Source organism: Mustela putorius, unplaced genomic scaffold (genome assembly GCF_011764305.1).
Source record: "Mustela putorius furo isolate JIRA1106 unplaced genomic scaffold, ASM1176430v1.1 tig00003866_pilon_pilon_pilon, whole genome shotgun sequence".
Classification (NCBI taxonomy): Eukaryota; Metazoa; Chordata; class Mammalia; order Carnivora; family Mustelidae; genus Mustela; species Mustela putorius.
Window position 1 is genome coordinate 990,199 of NW_025422018.1, and position 18,347 is coordinate 1,008,545.

Here is an 18,347-nt window from a genome sequence, read left to right on the forward strand (position 1 = left end):
TTCTTATTTCTACTGTTTTTCAACAATTCTATTTTGTGATTGCCAAAGAACACTTAAAGCTACATATACAGGTATATTTCTTGAGTAGATAAATTTCAGAACAAAACTGTTATTATAAGTTAGAGTTATGCAACAAATTATTAACTTATTCCTACAAGTGTCTCAGCACATACTTCATCTAGAAACCCTAAAAAATATAATTTCTGAAGTTGATATATGCCATGAAGGAAAACTTTAAAAAGTAGACAATAAGATAGCTTTATATTTTACCTTATATTTTGCAACAGTATATAAAATATATTCATTAAATTCATTTGTGATATTACACTAATTGAAAAAACATATACTAAGTGTCATTAATGTGTCATATAGTGTCTTAAATATTAAAATAGTAACAATAAAAACATCACAATATTTATCAAGGCTTATTATCTATCAATATATACAAAGCCATGTATATAGATTATGTCATACAATTTCCATTACAACTCTTCAAGTTAAACCCTTAGTATTCTCTAAGAATCTGTGGCAATTTGCTGGAGATAACAACTTATAACTGGTGGAATTAAATTAAAGGTCAAATGGTTTTACTTTAAAGCATTCTTTTTTAGCTTATTCATCACTACTTCAGGAAAAAATAAAAGGATGTATATCCTTACAATGCACTTACAAAGAATTAAAAAAACAACGTAAGAAAATGTGACAACTTCTGCTAGAGAGGTTTACACAAGTTGCCACTTGAATACCTAAGAAGTTGCAAAGTTAGGAAAAGACTTCACGGAGAAGCCAATGAAGCCAATTATCAAAGCCAGTTTTAAAAGATAAATCACGTGTCCCAAATAAACACTAGGAGAAACAGAAAGTGTACTCCATGATGTGAAAATGTAGTAAGTCATGAAAGACATCTATGGTAAATGGATACTTCCTGTTACAAAATGGTAGTTTAAGTTCAAGCAGATGTGTCAAAATATCAAACTAATTGTGGATTACAAAAGATTTCACCACGAAATTTGTACCAATATCTCTTAATGTATCCAGAGCTCACATTCTGAAAAACAAACCCTGAAGTATAATATAACTATATTGTCCCCTAATAGACATTTTCTAATTGTATCTCATAACAAGTCATTGAAGTATATATTATGATTATCCTATTTTATAGATGAGAAAAATGAGGCTTTGAAAGTGTGTTACTTTTGCAAGACCACAGAACTTCTAGTATGATTGTCACCAAGTCTGTGCTCCTCACCACTATGCTATGCAGCAAAAAAACAAACTGACAACAACAACAACAACAACGTCTATTTACATGAATGCAAAGTCTGTGTTACTTAGTCCCCCAACTAAGTCTTGCAGGAAATCAGAGGAAGTTTCTCTCCCATTTGAGTAGTCTTATGATTCAAAGTACAGCAAACTATAGTCCAAGGGTCAAATCCAGCTTGTCACCAATTTTTGTAAAGAAAGGATTTTCTGTAACACAACTACTCTCATTCTTTCACGTATCTATGGCTGCTTTCACACTACCCCCAGCAATTAGGTAGTTGGAACAGATACCTTCTGGCCTGCAAAGCTTAAAATACTATCTGGCTCTTTATAGAAAATATTAGCTGACCTCTATAATTACTTGACTGACAAATATAGGGAAGTGGTAATATAAAAGTGTTTTGACAGGTGGAGGGTCTTTGCCATATATCAGCTCATAGATAGGTAGCATGCCAAGAAGAATGGGCTTACAGAACAGACATCCATTAAAGCAAGGAAATTAGGAAGGATGGAAATTAAACAGTTCATCCACAAAACACTCAGAGGAACACCTTAATCAGGCCAAGGTGCCTATTGACCTTTAACTTCTTGAATGAAATGGACACCCTGATGTGGTTTTTTGACCATCTCTGTGTATGCATATCTATGAAATCCTTTTATAAGGGTCTACAGTTGTTACTCTGCAGTTATTCATATAAACTCGAAGTGTACAGGATGTCAGGAAAGGAAGGTCCCCATTTCACTAGAGAGCTAATTATTTTCCAATTTTAAATAATATGTGGTTTTGTCGGAAAACTTTTCAGGTAGGTTTAGAATTAACTTACCCTCCATTTTAACTCAATCACATGGTTTTGGTCATTAGCTCTGATCACTGATTTGCACAGCAGTTAGCCCCTAGAAATAACCTGAAAAGTGAAATTCCAATGGAATATTGATTTTGATTTATAAGGTATATGTATCCAGTGGAATTTAAACATTACCAGCTTTAAAGAGAACTTAAGCTTAGATAATGAGTGTGTGTATGCATATAAACAACCTTCCACACACATACACACCAAGAAGTTCACATACCAAGAAGTTCCTCTACAATTTTTAGCATCCTACATTATTGGCACATTTCCAGTGAATTTTAAAAAGCAGCAGAAATTCCTAGTTGATGATACAGTTTCCCAAATCACTTCAAAGCTGTTCCCTCAGCCACTAGTTCTTAAGACATGAAAGAAGAGAGGGCACTTTTAATTTGAAGAATGGTCTATAAAGTTCATATGGGAGGGAGAGAGAATTTGCCAAAGTGATTAAGTCCATGTGTGAAGGACTAAGCAAACCCTTCAGGCATTCTGTCGCACGTTATTTTCACTTTTTTTTTTTTCAATTTACACAACCATGTGGGTGGCCACATGTCTATTTGTTTTCCTTGTTTTTCAACAAGTGAAACTAGAGGTTGAGAAGGGGAGGTTAGAGGGGCATGTTTTTTAACTCATAGAAGTCATGGTTTTATTATTTTCAGATTGAGCCGATGTGCATTTGAACAAAGTACTCTCATTAGTTGAGCCCAGAAACATATGGTAATTGTGCCTACGAGGTTACTTTTGTGCAGCTTTTATATTTCTGAACATTTTATCTTTCATTTCTCTTATACAATGTTGCACTTAACACAGCTTGCATTCTAAAACAAACAGAATGAGAATACCAATCTTTACATGAGAATTTCATAGAGCGGAAAAAAACAGAATCCTTATCATGTGATGCTAAAACTTTTGCTTCTAAAAAAGCATTCACATAACTTTTAAAATTTACATTACTTAAGAAAAAGTAAATAAGTTGTCTTTCGTGAATGGTCTTGCATTTTAAGTGTGATTAATAATGGAAAATTTGTGGAAGAAAATTTTGAGAATTTTGAGAATTCTGTGATGTATACATTATTAAGGTCCTGTGAGGTACTTAGTAAAAAAAAAAAAAAAAATTGCCCTAAGAATTCAGCAATTGGAATAAAATGTATGAAAAATTTTTAACAAACTAGTATTTGGTGTCAGTGTGTTTCTCATTTTAAGAATCATATTTCAGTATAATTTTTACATGACTTTAATAATTCATTCTGGCAAGAAACTCCAACCAAGAATTTCCACTGTTTTATTCAGCTCAATTTCACTGTTACATCTATGTGAAAAAGAACAAACTGGGGTAGGGGAAACCATCTGAAAATAAAAGCCTACCATTCATCAATGTAAAATGGTGGCATACTATCTATCTCAAGGCAATTTTTCCTTTTTTTTCTTAAGATTACTTATTTATTTATTTGACAGAGATCACAAGTAGGCAAAGAGGCAGGCAGAGAGAGAGAGAGGAGGAAGCAGGCTCCTGCTGAGCAGAGAGCCCGATGTGGGGCTCAATCCCAGGACCCTGAGATCATGACCTGAGCCGAAGGCAGAGGCTTTAACCCACTGAGCCACCCAGGTGCCCCCAATTTTTGCTTTTGTACATGTATTACTTTCTTTGACCCTAGTGAGTTTCTCATAATTTTCTGTTTATGAAACAGTATCACGATCAGTCCTGCCAAGAGCCATCTTTTATTTTATGTTACTTTTCTCCATTTCTCATCACAACTTTTACCTCCCCCTCCCACATATACCTTTTAATGTGCTTCATTAATTTTCTTGCATGTTCAGGTACCCTCACAAAAGACAGGTGTCCTGTGTACGTGCTATGTATTTTAATATATAGGGATAGTACTTTGCTATAATTATACTGGTTTCAAATTCTTACTCAAAAATAAATTTTGAGCATCAACCCAATTTTCTGTAGATATTTATACTTCAACTTTTTCTAATGGTTCAAAACATTTTGCATATATGCCCACTATATTTAATTTATGCTCCCATAATGATAAACACATGGGTTATCTTTAACTCCTCACTACCACAAAGAAGCTGTGTTGACATCCTTCATGCTTTTGACTTTATGGAACTATGCAAATAATTCTCTTGAAGATATGCTTAAAATTTCCATATTAATGCACAATTTCATTGTTTTATCAATTGCTCTAGAGAATGGCTATATTGTTTTACTCCTATAAGCAGATCATGGGGCTTGTTGCTTCCACACATCTATATAGTCACTTGGCATTATTTGACATGTTCATAGTTGCCAATCTGATGGATTTAAACTGAAAGACCTAAGTGTGAGACAGGAAACCACCCAAATCCTGAGAACACAGGCAACAACCTCTTTGATATCAGGCACAGCCACTTCTTACTAGACACATCTCTGGAGGCAAGAGAAACAAAAGCAAAAATGAACTATTGGGACTTCATCAATATGAAAACTTCTGCACAGTAAAGGAAACAGACAATAAAACTAAGAGGCCCTACATAGAATGGGAGAAGATATTTGCAAATGATATATCCAATAAAGCATTAGTATCCAAAATATATAAAAATTATCAAACTTGACACGCCCCCCCAAAAAAATAATCCAGTTAAGAAATGTGGGTGCCTGTGTTAAAGCCTCTGCCTTCAGCTCAGGTCATGGTCTCAGGGTCCTGGAATCAACCCCCACATCAGGCTTTCTGCTCAGTGGGGAGCCTGCTTCCCCTTCCCTCTCTCTGCCTACTTGTGATCTCTCTGTGTCAAAATAAATAAAATTAAAAAAGAAAAAAAGAAAAGAAATGAGCAGAAGACATGAGCAGACATTTTTCCAAAGAAGACATACAGATGGCTAAGAGACACATGGAAAGATGCTCAACCTCACTTATCATCAGGGAAATGCTAATCAAAACTACAATGAGATCCCACCTCACACTGGTCAGAATGGCCAAAATTAACAACACAGGAAACAGAAGATGTTGGTGAGGACATGGAGAAAGGTGAATGTTGGTGGGGATGCAAACTATGGAAAACAGTATGGAAATTCCTCAAAAAGTTAAAAGCAGAACCACCCTATAATCCAGCAGGTGAACTACTAGGTATTTACCCAAAGGATAGAAAAATACTGATTCAAAGGGGCACATGCACTCTGATGTTTATAGCAATATTATTAACAATAGCCAGATTATAGAAAGAGCCCAAATGTTCATCAGCTGATAAATGGATAAAGAAGAGATGGTGTGTGTGTGTGTGTGTGTGTGTGTGTGTGTATTCTATAATGGAATATTACTCAGCCATCAAAAAAGAATGAAATCTTTCCATTTGCAAAGACATGGATAGAGCAACAGAGTGTTTTGCTAAGTGAAATGACTCAGTCAGAGAAACACAAATACCATAATTTCACTCATATGTGAAATATAATAAACCAAACAGATAAATATAGGGGAAGGAAGAAAAAAAAGAGGAAGACAAACCATAAGAGACTCTTAATTATAAGAGAACAAACTGAGGTTGCTGGAGGGGAGGTGGGAAAGAAGATGGGTGCTGGGGATTAAGGTAGGCACCTGTTGTGATGAACACCGGGTGTAAGAGATGAATGTAAGAGGTGAATCATTAAATTCTACTCCTAATATGAATATTACACTATATGTTAACCAATTAAATAAATCAATTAAATAAAAACTTGAAACCAAAAATATAATTAATTATTAATTGATTAACTCACAATAGTGTGATTAAAAATCACGCATTTTTCTGTGATGATTAGCCAATTTATGTATTATTTTTTGTGAATTATCTATTCACATGCTTTGCCTATTTTTTTATTTGAGGTTTCTTAACTTTTCTTGTTATTGTTAATTTGCAGAAGTTCCCTTGTGCTTTCTAGATATTAAAACTATATTCATTATAAGTGCTCTCTAAATCCATCACTGATGTCCTTCAGAATACATTTAACATGGTCACATCCATAAGTTTTAATTTATACTTTGAACATTTTGTTTTAAGAAGACTTTCCCCACATCATAGGTACAGACATTCTTCTGTCTCTATGTGTACATGCGTATATCTATATGTGTATATATGTATGTGTACATGTGTATATCTATAGTTTAATCCTACTGGGGTAGAGAACCCACTCTGTGTGATTTCACTCTTTTGAAACTTGTTGAAACATATTTTGCTCCCTAGCCTAAGGTTAATGTTTACAAATGTTTCATGTACACTTTAATATACTACAAAGCTAAAGTAATCAAAAGAGTATGGTACTGGCACAAAAATAGCTATGGGTCAATGGAATAGAATAGACAGCTGAGAAATAAACCCATGCATAAACTGTCAACTAATCCACAACAAATGAGGCAACAATACACAATGGGAAAAAGACAGTCTCTTCCATAAATGGTATTGAAAAAGCCACACATCTGCATAAAAAAGAATGAAACTAGACCAGTTTCTTTTTCTTTTTCTTTCCTTTTTCTTTCTTTCTTTCTTTTTCTTTAAACAGATTATTAATTTATATATTTGAGAGAAAGAGAGAGCCAGAGAGGAGGAGAGGGAGACTCAGACCCCCCACTGTACAGGGAGCCTGATATAGGGCTTCATTCTAGGACTGCAGGATCATGACCTGAGCCAAAGGCAAAAGTTTAACCAACTGAAAAACCCAAGTGTCCTGAAACTGGACCACTTTTTATATCACATACAAAAATAAGTTTGGAATAGATTAAACATCTAAATGTAAGACCTGAAACCATAAAACTGCTAAAAGAAAACATAGGGGGTACCTGGGTGGCTCAGTGGGTTAAAGCCTCTGCCTTTGGCTCAGGTCATGATTCTGGGGTCCTGAGATTGAGCCCCGCAATAGGCTCTCTGCTCAGTGGGGAGCCTGCTTCCTCCTCTCTGTCTGCCTGCCTCTGTGCCTACTTGTGATCTCTGTCTGTCAAATAAATAAAATCTTTAAAAACAAACAAACAAAAGAAAACATAGGGATAAATTCTTAGTCATCAGTATTAGCAATAAATTTGGGGGGAGCTCTGTCTTCTCAGGCAAAGGTAACAAAAACAAAAATAAGCAACTGAAACCACATCAACAAAAAGCTTTTGCACAACAAAGGAAATTATCAACAAAACCAAAAGGCAATCTACTAAATGGCATAGATATTTGCAAATGATATATCTGAAAGACCTAGAAAGGACTCAGACAACTCAAGAACAAAAAACCCAAATAATACAGTTTAAATATGGGCAGAGAACATGGTAGACTTTTTTCCAAAAAAAGATATACAGATGGGGGTGCTTGGGGGGTTCAGTTAGTTAAGTAAGTATCTGTCTTTGGCTCAGGTCATGATCCCAGGGTCCTGCAATAGAGCCCTGTGTGCTTCTCTCTCCTCCCTGCTCGTGTTCACTTCACTATCTCTTTTGCTATTTCTGTCTTTCTTAAATACAAATTAAAAAAATAAATAAATAAATAAAATCTTTAAAGAAAAAGGACATACAGATGGCTAACAGACACATGACAAAATTCTCAAAATCACTAGTCACCATGGAAATGCAAATCAAAACCACAGTGAGATATCACATCACACCAATTAGAACAGCTAGTATCAAAAAAAAAAAAAGAATAAAAGAAAGAAACCAAGAAATAACAAGTGTTATCAAGAATGTGGAGAAAAGACAAGCCTCATACCCTCATGCACTGCTGGTAGAAATGTCAATTGGTGCGACCACAATGGAAAACAGTATGGAAATTTCTCAAAAGATTAAAAAATAAAAACCCATAAAATTCAGCATTCCACTGCTGGGTATTTACCTGAAGAAAACAAGAAACACTAATTTGAAAGTATATATGCATCCCTATGTTTATTGCAACCTTATTTACAATTGCTAAGATATGGAAGCAACCAGTGTCCAATGATGGATGAATGGATAAAGAAGATGTGGTATAGATGGTATACATATATAATGGAACATTACTTATTCATAAAAAGAATAAACTCTTGCCATTTAAATAATGTGGATGGCCCAAGAAGGTACTATACTAAGTGAACTAAGTCAAACAAAAAAAGATAATTACTATATGATTTCTCTTATATGTAGAATCTAAAAAAAACAAAACAAAAGAACCAATAAAACAGAAACAGACTCAGAGATTCAGCAAATCAACAGGTGGTTGCCAGACCTGTTGGGTCTGGGAGTGGGGTGGGGTGGGGTGGGGGTGAGGAGATGAGTGAAATAAGGGAAAGAAATTAAGAGGTATGAGCTTCTTGTTATAATAAGTAATTCATGGGGATGTAAAATATAGCATAGGAAATATAGTCAGTAATATTATAATAAATTTGTATGGTGACAGATGGTAACTATATTTATTATGGTGAGCATAATGATTTTTTCTTTATCAATTTCCAGAGGTGTATTAAAATTTCCCACTAAATGTGTGGCAATATATTTTTTAAATTCAATTCTTCTTTTTATAAAGATTTAGTTATTTATTTTATTATTTTTTTAAAGATTTATTTAATTTTAGTTTAGAGAGAGAGAGAGAGAGTGGGAGAGGGGCAGGGAGAAAGAATCCCAAGCAGGCACGGTGTTGAGCACAGAGCCCAATGAGGGGCTCAATCTCACCACCTTGACAGCATTACCTAAGCTGAAACTAAGAGTTGGATGCTTAACAAATTGTGCTACCCAGGTGCCCCTCCAATCCACTTATTTTTGCACATTTTAAGAATCTGTTATTGCATGCATATGTATTTTGAATTTTTACATCTTTCTGATGTTAGTCTTTAATCATTATGAAATACTCATTTTACTGATAAATATGGATTTCAGTCTTCCATATTACCATTTGCTTTCTGTTTATAATTCCTATCTTGTGTTGGCTTTTCTCTCATTTCATAGTTTATTTTAAATTGAATGTTTATTTTGGATTGAATTATTGTATTATTAGCCCCTTATTTCTTTTATAATTACTCTAGAAATTATATGTATTCAGGAATGCACTTATATTGAATATCCATGACTACTTAAATTAGTAACTTATTTCTTCCAGAAAAATGCAAGGATTTTGGAAGGCTTTAACTCTATGACTGTCCTCCTCCTCCTGACTTATTTACCTTTACTGTGATGTACTTGAACTATAAAAATGTTTTAAACCCATAATCCATTACTATTTTTAGAGAAGTCAAAATTTGCTTAGATTTATCAATATATTTCCCTTTACTATTAGTTATCATTACTTCTTAATATTGGAGATTGCATCTAGGATTATTTGCCTTCTATCTGAAGGAACATGTTCTATTATCTTCTTACTGCAGGTCTAAATGTGAATCCTCACATTTTCTGTTTGTTTAAAAATATCTTTGGAGAAAACCAGAAGAGCATGAGTCCCACTCTAAAAATCCAGATCAACTGCAAAGTAAGTTTTCTTCACCTCATGAGAGAGATAATCACACTGAATCCAAAAAGCATGAATTCTACACATGTCAGGTCCCCTTGAGAAAAGAAAGAAAGCATGATGTGGCTCATCTGTGGCAAAGCAAGAACTGTAGCTACCATACAAATGGGTAAGGAAAAATAAGCTGAAATTTTCATTGATCTCTCAAGTCTAAATATATGACCACAAATAGAACTGCAGGTTACCTCAGACTCAGACTGAAGTCACACTCACACTCAGCTTCCCATGAATTGTTCCCAGGTGTGCATATGAAAATGGGAGGCGATGAGCAGAGAAATCCTTGCTCAGTGGTGCAAGCACCAGTCAGAGCATGACCACTGCTGTGAGAAAAGCAAAAAACATCTCTGCTTAAACACAGGGAGCAAAAGTCCAAAACATGGGGAGAGGAGCAGAAATCCCTGCTGCTCCCACAGCACCAATAAGAACTCTTAATTTCTTGTTCATTTTTGAAGGATATTCTTCATTGACCAAGTTCACAATTATTTCCTACATCATTTTAAAAAGATAATTTTGTGATTTTTTTTGGCTTCTGCTATTCTGTCAGTCTTATATTTGCTTCCTTTGACAGTAACTTCTCTTCTAAATTTTTAAAGTTGTATTGCTGTATTTGATGTTCAAAGTTTTACTCTATTTTTTAATCATTCTATTTTCTCCTATTTATTAAAAAAGGATTTTTTAAGCTAAGTGTTCCATTAAGTATTGTCTTAACTTTAGTGCACAAAATTTTATAAGTAATATTTTATTGACATTCCATTCAAAGTACATCAAAATGTTATAAATAGTGCTCATTGTTTGTTTTTGTTTCCTGATCCGAGGGACTATTTTAGCTATTCCTTATTGTTTCACTTTTATTGAAATATAATCAGATTCATAATACAAACATAATGTCAACACATTATAATATAAATGTCTACATATCATAATTTTTTTCCTTTTACATACATATAATTTCAATTTGCAGAAAATACATACACATAAATGAAGTGTAGTTCTAGTCATTTATTTTTTCAGGCATTGTCATCATGGATTCATTAGCAGAAATATTATAATCAAAAATTGCTAAATTGAACTGATTGACCTTGGCTGGTGTCGTTTCACTGTTTTAAAAGTATAAATAATCCTGAAAAAGTAGTATTATTAACATCTTAAACTTCAGTCTCATCCAGTTCTTCCCACCACAACCAGTGTTTTATAATTATAAAGTAGTTCAAGTTATTTACATGCTCAAAACCTTTCAACATCAGCCCACTGCACACTATATAAAATCTAGATATCTACAAGGCCCTATATCATCTCGCCCTGCCATCTTCCCTCACCTATCACATATCCCTGTTGGATAGGCCAAGATCCTTTCCATTTCAGTGATTTTCTATTTGCTGGTCTTTCTAGACAAGTCCGTAAGACTTGCCATGGGAAGGTCCCTAGATCTTCCAAGGCAGTCCTCTTCTTCCAACTCAGGTTTCAGCTAAGCTGTCACCATCTCAAAGTAGCTTACCATGACTGCTCATTCTAAAACAGCTACCTGCACCTCCCACTATTCATTTTATCACAAACTTATTATTTTATTTTATTCACAGCATTTTTTACTATTTCAAATATTTGATCCTTTCCTTTATTCATTTAGTTACGTATCTTCCATCTCTACAATGTAATATATTTTTAAAAAAGGGTCATTCTGTCTGATGCCATAACAAATATATTTAATCTATTACAAAAAGTTGTGCTTAATAAATAATAAATGCTCTGCTAACCCTTTACATTTGTGAATATCCACAATTTTATTTTATGCTCTGTATTGAGCATATTCTGTCTATATTTTCTGAGCATATCTGTCTATATTCCAGCTATATTAGACAGAATGTAATCAAATAATTATTACACCATTTCTTGAAACTCCATATGTTTCCAGTTATTTTTGTCCTGTCACTTTTCCTGATTTCCATCTGGAAATATTCCCTCATAGCGTTCTTCCCCAGTATAATAAAAATGCTTGCAATTCTTTAATGCCTACATGATAAACTCAGAACCCCATTTCTGCTTTTATGTTCTTCTTAGCATTGATTGGATATTTTACGTTATGAAGGAATTACTGTTATTTTTAGGTATGATAATAGAATTATGTTATGGTTTTTAAAAAGGATGAAGAATGGTTATCTCTTAGGAAACATACTGAATTATTTGTACATGAAGTTATATGATGGCTAATATTTGCTTCAAAACAATCCAGACATTATATGTGGGGGAACAAGATTGGCCCTATGGTGATAATAAATATCTTCATCCTACTTCTGTAAACATTTGTAACTTTTAATAATGAAACGAGAAAGTCTTCAAAGACTAATTCCATTTAACCTGACCAACCTGATTTTGAATACTAACCTGTACTTTACTCCAGCACATTAGCCTTTTCTGTGTTCTGTGTTTTTTAAAGATACACATTCATTTTTCTTTTAGCCACAATATGTTAGTTCATGACTTGTTGACAGGATTCAGCCTACCTGATGTGCAACTGCACGCTTCTATAGGATGCACTTATACCTACATTTTAACAATTATTTAGCCAGTGTTTTAACACTTAACTAATTCTGTTTCTTGAACAAGTCTTTTTGGGGGGTATATCTGGATGCAGTCCAATAGAAAATAAATTGAATTCCAAACATTGCACAAATCATCTGTTAATATATTAATTGACCCAAATAAACTTTTATGAACACAAATAGTTTCAATGATAAAAAAAAGTCTGTTATATAAACAGTATTCAAGTTATATATTGATTCTAAAATATTTTATGTAGAGAGGGTACATTTCTATGGGCTATGGGTTTTTGATAGTCTTATTGAGATGATATCATATATAAAATTACATATATTTAAGGTATACTATTGTATAAATTCTGTATATATTAGGGTATACAATTTGATGTTTTAATATGCATATACACTGTGAAATGATCAACACAATCACGTAATTAATTTATCTTTCATCTCTACATAGTTACCATTTGATTATGTGTGTGTGTGTGTGTGTGTGTTAAGAAGATTTAAGATACATCCTCTTGACAAATGTCAAGTATACAGTACAATATTGTTAATTATCATTACATGTTGTACATTAGATCTCCAAAAAATATTAATTCCACATAACTAAAATTTTGGTTTTACCCTCATACATACCACTGGAAAGCCTCTGGTAGCCACCATTCTACTCCCTGCTTTTATGAGTTCAACATTTTTAGATTCCATATTTAAGTGAGATCATGCATATTATCTTTCTGTGTCTGGCTTATTTCACTTAGTATAATGCCCTTCTAGTTCATCCATGTTGTCACAAATGGCCAGATTTCCTAACTTCAAACTTTTCTTGGACCGCTTCCTCAATTTTCTTAACCTTCATAGAACTGAAGAGAGTTAGGGCCTTGCTCTGGATTAGGCTTAGGCCAAATGAAATGTTGTGGCTGGTTTTACCTTCTAATCAGGCCACTAAAACTTTTTTTGTGTTGGCAAAAAAGGTATTTTGTTTCCTTAGCAATGGTGTATTCACTGAAGTACCACTTTTAATTTCCTTCAAGAACTTTTTGTGTGCATTTACAACTTGGCTATTTGGTGCAAAAGACTTAGTTTTCAGCCTGTCTTGGCTTTTGACCTGCTGCCTTCCTCACTAATGTTTAATGTTTTCTAGCTTTTGATTTAAAGTGAGATATGTGTAACTTGAAGACTTTGTTTCTTTTGAGCCAATTATAGGGCTATTAATTGATTTAATTTCAAATTTGTTGTGTCTTAGGGAATAAGGAGGGGGAGGAGAAAGGCAGGGAAATAGTTAGTTGGTGGGGCAGTCAGACACACATTTATCAAATAAGCTGACAAATTGTCCCATATAGGGGACAACTGTCCCATATAGGCATGGTTCATGGAGCCCCCCAAACAATTAAAATAGTAAAATCAAAGATCACTGATCACAGATCACCACAATAAATAATAATGGAAAAGTTTAAAATACTAGGAGAATTACCAAAATATGACACAGAGACATGAACTGAGCAAATATTTGTTTATATATTTAGGTGCTCTAACATTTGGTGCACATATGTTTAAATTATTTCTTCCAACTGAATTACCCATTTATCTTTAAGTAATAACTTGATTCTTGGGACAGTTTTGATTTAAAGTCTATTTCTTCTTACATAAGTATAGTCTACTTTGCTCTTCTTTGGTTTTTGAATGGAATATCTTTTTTTAATCTCCTTTCAGTTTCTGTGTACCCTTATATCGAAATTCAGTTTCTTGTGGACAGCATTTCATTGGATATTACCCACTCAACTACTCAATGACTTTTGATTGGAAAATTTAATCCTTTTGAAGAGACTGTTGATAAATGAAGATTTACTATTGCCATTTTGTTAATTGTTTTTGTCTGTTTTGCAATTCTTTTATTCCTCCCTTACTCTCTTCTTTTATTATTTGATGATTTTTTTAACACTTTGCCTTGATTCCTTTCTTTTTATCTTTTGTGTGTTCACTATGGTTCTTTCCTTCATGATTATTTGAGACTTGTGTAAGTTTTCTCATATTTTAACCATTTATTTTAATCTGATAACAATTTCAGTTTAATTGCATACAAAAACTCTGTTCTTTTACCACACCCCTCCACACTTTCTTGAGTGTGTTCCTGAAGTCAGAGTTTACTTCTTTATATATTATGCATCTGTTACCAAATTTTTGTGATTTTATTCTTTTTTAAAATTTTTTTATTTTAGTTATTCTTTTTTTAATTTTTTTTTAAGATTTTATTTATTTATTTGATAGAGAGAGATCACAAGTAGGCAGAGAGGCAGGCAGAGAGAGAGAGGAGGAAGCAGGCTCCCTGCTGAGCAGAGAGCCCGATGCGGGACTCGATCCCAGGACCCTGAGATCATGACCTGAGCCAAAGTCAGCGGCTTAACCCACTGAGCCACCCAGGCGCCCTATTTTAGTTATTCTTAAAATTTTCTTTTACCTTCTATATCAGAAATACAGCTAATTTTCATACCACATTACAATATTAAATTATTCTGCAATTGACTATATATCTACATTTACCACTGAGATTTATACTTTCTTATGCTTTCACATGGATGTTCAATGTGTCTTTTTTTCCATTTGAATACATTCTTTAACCTTTTCTTATAAGTAAGGCAATCTAATGGTGACAAAGTTCCTCAGTTTTTATTCTGGGAAACATTTTATCTCCCTTCATTTTTAAAGGATAGCTTTGTATAATAAAGTTTTCTTTAGTTGACAATTTTTTTTTCTTTTGGTACTTTGAATATACCATTCCATTCTCTCCTGCCCTGCAACTTTTATATTGAAAAATCTACTGAAAATCTTGGAGAGGCTTCCCTTGTATGTAACAAGTTGCTTTCTCTTGTTGCTTTCAAAATTCTCTATCTTTGACTTTTGATAGTTTACTTATAGTGTGTCTTGTTGTTGATCTCTTTATATTCAACATCTTAGGGATTCTATTTCTTTCTCCAGATTAGGGAAGATTTTGGTTATTATTTTTTTTAAATAAGCCTTTGTATTCCTTTTTCTCTCTCTTCTCTTTCTAGGGTGCCTATAGTGGGTATATTGGTTCCTTTGTTTGTGTCTTATTAAGCGTGTAAGTCTGCATCACTCTTTTAAATTCTTTTTTCTTTTTCTTCTTTGACTAGATAATTTCAAATGACCTACACTTGAGTTTACAGATTATTCTGCTTGATTAAGTCTGCTATTGCACTACTTAGTTCAGGTTTATATTCTTCAGCTCCAGAATTTGATTTTTTCATGTTTTCTATTTTTGTTGTTGTTGTTGAACTTCCCATTTTTTTCTTATATTATTTCCTGATTTTATTAGATAATTTGTATTCCCTTATAGCTTGCTAAGCTTCTGTAGAACAATCATTTTGAAATCTTTGTCAAGCAACTCATGGATGGCCATTTCTTTGGTGTCAGTTCCTGTAAGTTTATTGTATTTTTTTGGTGGCATCATACCTTGTGATTTATTGTGTTCCTTATATCCTTGCACTGATACTTGCACATTTGAAGAAGCCATCACCTCTTCCAGGTTTTACGTAGTAACTTCAATAATGAAAGATCTTCACCTGAAGGGAGGGCTACAAAGGAACTGACTAGGGGACGATATAGGATTCAATGGCACAATGTCTGGTGGCATACAAGTTTCTAAATGTGTGGTGTGTGGTAGCTCTGGGTCTCGGCGTCATAGTGACCTGGTGGCTCAGAGTGCTATGGTCTACAATGTCAGCAACTCTGTAGCCAATGGTGGGAAAAGCAGTGTGGTACACAAGTTGGCTGTGGGGGTCCTCAGCAACCCCTCCGAGTTTACTGGTGAGCACACCTAGGTAGTTCAAAACCAGTGACATAAATATGTGTGTCTACTAAGGATAGCTGTGAACATGTGTTCAGTGGTGGGGACCAGCAGCTTGTATTTGGGCCAGGGCTGGTGGCAGAGACTGAGAAAAACTGTGAGTGCACATATGCTAGGCACAATGTTTCCTGTGACTGAGGCATCTGCGGTAGCATTAGGTGGACTGACTCCAGAAAGGTGGCATCTTAGGCAGCTATAGTTTGCAAAGGCAAAAAAAAAAAAAAAAAAGTATAACTTTCACTGGTAGAATTGCAGAAAATACATGGTGGTTGCAATGGCTATTCACTGGCATTGGCAAAGGTTTACTAGCAAAAGCTACTGGGATTTCTGTAGAATAGGTTGCTGTGGTCCACAATGGTGAACACAGCAAAGTCTTCAGTGGTGAAAGCTACTGGATGTCCATCGCAGCCACGAGGGCTGTGAGGACCTCTGTGGCAAAATCTACTTGGGTTCTCTGTAGAGCAGGCCACTGGGCACCATGTTAAATCTGACATAAGGCTGACACTGATAGTCTCCACCCTTCTTTTTTTTAGCAGTTTCCAGACATCTCAGCTATGCCAATTTCCCCAGCAACTTAGGTGGGATAAATCAAAGCAGATTTTTTCAGGCAGTACCCCCACAAGAATAGGATTGGGGGTCATTATTTCTGCTGTTCTCTTCCCTTGTTAGGAAAACTCATGGTGTTAAACTGTATCAGCATAGGGGATGGGATAATGCATGCAAAATGAAACTGCGCTTCTTACACTTTCTGTGTAGTATTCTTAGGGTTTTGTTTTGTTTCCTCCACTGTGTTGCTGCAGCTCCTTAACTGGACTCCTGAGCTTTCCCAGAGCTATTTTCATTCATGAACAGCCAACTGTTTTCCATGAAATGAAGGCTTAGATCTCTACTCTGCCATCTTGCTGATGCCATGATCTGCTCCTGAAGATGTGTGTGTAGCATTTTTAAAGTAATTCCAATGAATCTTAGCTAATTTTAGTGGCTATTTCCCATTCTTCTCAGGCCCTGCTAACAATAAATTATTTTCACTAACTGGAATCACACTGAAATCAGTTTTGATTGACAAAATAAAGTTTAAATTCATGTGTCATTCCTACTATATTCATATTAAAAGAACAAACTAAAAAGTCTATATTAAAATTTATAGAGTTGGTGTCTGTGTATTTCAGGAAGACAACCACACTTTCTACCAAATTCCCTTGATATAAGCTCTAATAAAACTTAATAACTAATAAAGAAAACAAATTTTGTGTTCCATGCCTTTAGCAACACAGAACAAATTTACATTATAAAATAAACTAAAAAAATCAGTAATCTTCCTCGTATTCCTAAATATCTCTATATTTTGTGTTCTTCAGATGTTTGGACTTTTTAAGTCATGTGTTTTGTATCATATAAAAAATGACTAGGAATTTATTTCTTGGACTATTTTAGACTTAAAGATCATTTTGTGCTAATTCCATGTGTATTGTTTACTGCCACAATAATATTTGCTACTACATAATGAAGAGCCTTGACACAAAAACAATTAAAAAAATAAGAAAAATAAAATAAAAACCTAAAAAAATAAGAAAAATCTTTGGATTTTTTCCCATAATCATTCCAAAATGATTCCAATTACTTTGGAATCATTAAGCATAAAATCTAGAAAAGAAATGAGAAAATTAAGTTGTTAAGGTAAATTAATAGTGCTATTTCCTAATACATACTTTCAATATTTAATTTCTCAAATTATTATATTACACAGGAATGCTTCTCTCTGTTTCATCAAGTTGAAGTGCTCTTGAAATCACTTAATGCACTGCTTCTCTGAATACTTTCAGATGCTTTCAATTTCTTTAATGAAAACATACTGAATCTAGTATTCCTCTAAATTGACAAGGGAGAAGCAAGGAAAATAGTGAAAAAGGAAAACAACCTGAAAGGAATTGGAAAAGCAAGGAAAATAGTGAAAAAGGAAAACAACATGAAAGGAGCTGGAATGAGATAAACAGGTTGAGGAAAGGAACAACATAGTTGAATATATGTAGATGTAGAATTTTATTATTTTTAAAGTACCTACTAAATTTCATGAGTATTATTTAGATTTTTCATCTTAAGTTTTGTTTCTCCTAAGATAGTGTGTTGCTGTATAGTAAGTACCTTTTGGTGAAAACTTTCTATTTGTATTTCTTTGGGAAATTTGAGCTTCTTAGTTTCACATACACTAGATAGTATGTTTGGATACAGACTGATGAAATCACAGCAATTTATTAACTCTGATTCCTTGCACTATGCTTCCTTGCATGCCTGAAGATATGCCATACAACAAAGTAAATACACATGCATGACAGTCTCAAGGACAGATGCTTATTGGGGGAAATTGTTCAACATCCA